Raw genomic sequence first — 2804 nt, 5'->3', positions numbered from 1 at the left:
TCAAAAGTATTAAAAAATAATTAATTTCCGTGGCGTGACGGGCGGTGTGTACAAGGCTCGAAGACTTATTCACCGCCATAATGCTGATTGGCGATTACTAGCGATTCCAACTTCATATAAACAATTTCAGTTTATATTCCGAACTAAAAATGGCTTTTATTTATTAAACTTATTTTTACAAATAAATTAAAAATAAATAGAATTATTTTAAAAAATTATTGTACCATTTATTGTAGCACGTATATAGCCCAGAATATAAGGGGCATAAAGACTTGACGTTTTCCTTTTCTTCCTATTATATTATTATTAATTTATATAATTCTTTTTTAAAGATAAAAAACTTTAAATAAGGGTAGCGCTCGTAGCGGGACTTAACCCAACATCTCACGACACGAGCTGACGACAGCCATGCACCTCCTGTAATTTTTTTTAATAAAGATTAATAAATTAAATTTAATATAGTCTAATTCTGGTAAGGTTTATCGCGTTACATCGAATTAAATTACATGCTCCACCGCTTGTACGAGCCCCCGTCAATTCCTTTGAGTTTCACTCTTGCGAGCGTACTACTCAGGCGGAATACTTAACGCGTTAGCTAGGGTACTAAATTTATAATCTAAATTTAATACCGAGTATTCATTGTTTACAGTTAAGACTACTGGGGTATCTAATCCCATTTGCTACCTTAACTTTCGTATCTCAGTGTCAGTATCAATCTAGTAAAATGCCTTCGCTGTTGATCTTCTTTTTTGTATCTTCGCATTTCACTACTCCTCAAAAAATTCCTTTTACCCTTATTGAACTCAAGATTAATAGTTTTCTTTCTTTGTCTAAATTTATTAAATAGTATTTAAGTAAGAACATACTAATCAACCTACATACACTTTACGCCCAGTAAATTTGAAAAACGCTAGTATCCCCCGTATTACCGCGGCTGCTGGCACGGAGTTAGCCGATACTTTTTAAACTTAATTATCAGTATTATAATTTAAGCAAAAGAAGTTTACAACCTTTTTAAGCCTTCTTCCTTCACGTGATGACGCTCTGTCAAGCTTTCGCTCATTGCAGAAAATTCCCCACTGCTGCCTCCATTAGAGTTAGAGCTGTATTTCAATCTCTATGTGGCTGTTCCCCCTCTCAAGGCAGCTACTAATTTTCGCCTTGGTATAACAATTACTTTACCAACTAGCTAATTAGATATGAGCTTTTTTTTAAATAATAATTATTTTTTCTTACACTAATGTGTTTATTATAAATTAAATATTATTTATATTTTTATTATAATTTAAAAATAAATTCTCATATATTACTCACTATTACACTATGATAAATTATTTATTACCATTCAATTAGCATGTGTTAAGCACATCTCTTGCGTTCTTTCGGAGCTAGGATCAAACTCTTATTTATTTCCAAAATATAAAAACATTTAAGGTTATGGAGATATTCGGAATTGAACCGAAATTTTCTTTTTCGCAAAAAAAGTGCTATACCAGTAAGCTATATCCCCTAAAGTAATATATTATTATATTATTATTTTTATAATCTTCAGTAGCTCAGTGGTTAGAGCTTTCGGCTGTTAACCGAAAAGTCATTGGTTCAATTCCAATCTGAAGAGTTTACGGAAGAAGAGAATTGAACTCTTATTATAATTAATTAGATTCTAAATCTAATGCGTTTACCAATTTCGCCACATCCGCACTTTAATTTAAATTTAGATCTAGTAGGAATTGAACCTACATAAAAAACTTAGAAGGTTTTTGTCCTTACCATTATATTATTTAGACGATAGATCTTTTTTTATGGGCAATATTGGAATCGAACCAATATTTATTTACCTGTAAAGCAAATACTTTACCACTAAGTTAATTACCCATTAAGTAATTATTATTATATATATATAATTTAGATAATATTTTATATTAATTAATATATTTATATTATAGAGTCAATAACTTAATTGGAAGAGTATGTGGCTACGGACTACAATGGCGTGGGTTCAAATCCCTCTTGACTTTAAAAAATAAAACGAGATGGAGCAGATTAGGTAGCTCATCGGACTCATGATCCGAAGGTCAGCGGTTCAAATCCGCTTCTCGTTTAATTTTATTTTATTTAGGGATTTAAGTATTATTTTTTTAAAATAAAAAAATTTAAATTAAATGGATAAAAAGAATGCCTAGGTACTTTAAGACGAAGAAGGACGTAATTTTAAAATATACGAAAAACTTATTTATTAATTATAAATAAGATTTCCGAATGGGGGAACCTTTTAAATTTTTTTTAATAAAAAAGAATTACTTGAGGAACTGAATCATCTTAGTACTCAAAGGAAATGAAAATAACAATTAATTTCCTTAGTAGTGGCGAACGAAATGGAATAAAAAATAGTATATATTTAGTTAAAAGTATATATAAACATCTGGTTTATATTGAAGAAACAAGAATTTCCTTGTAAAACTAAATACTTTAAAGTAACCGATAGTGTACTAGTACCGTGAGGGAAAGGTGAAAAGAACCCCGGGAGGGGAGTGAAAAGAATCTGAAATTTTAATCCTAAAAACAATAGAAGGGCAAAGAGCCTAACTATGTGCCTGTTGAAGAAGGAACCGATAAGTTTTGGTATTTAAGCAAAAGGTTAAAATAAAACATGTAACCATAGTGAAAACGAGTTATTATATTTTAGAAAGATAATAGCATTTGTATATTACCAAAAACCCGAATCCAATTGATCTAATCTTGTTTAGAATGAAATATAAATAAATTTATATGGAAGTTCGAACTGGTTAATGTTTCAAAATTAT

The 2804-nt window shown here is 30.0% G+C and overlaps 1 non-coding gene across 1 annotated transcript; it reads left to right on the top strand.

The window, feature by feature from the left end:
- Positions 1-1545: 1545 nt before the first annotated feature.
- Positions 1546-1618, top strand: TRNAN-GUU. Its single transcript has one exon. It is a non-coding gene; the product is annotated as a tRNA-Asn (tRNA).
- Positions 1619-2804: the final 1186 nt, after the last annotated feature.

This window comes from Myotis davidii, unplaced genomic scaffold (genome assembly GCF_000327345.1).
Source record: "Myotis davidii unplaced genomic scaffold, ASM32734v1 C64543343, whole genome shotgun sequence".
In the NCBI taxonomy this organism is placed as follows: Eukaryota; Metazoa; Chordata; class Mammalia; order Chiroptera; family Vespertilionidae; genus Myotis; species Myotis davidii.
The sequence above is the reverse complement of the archived record's forward strand: the minus strand, read 5'-3'. Positions and strand labels throughout refer to the sequence as shown.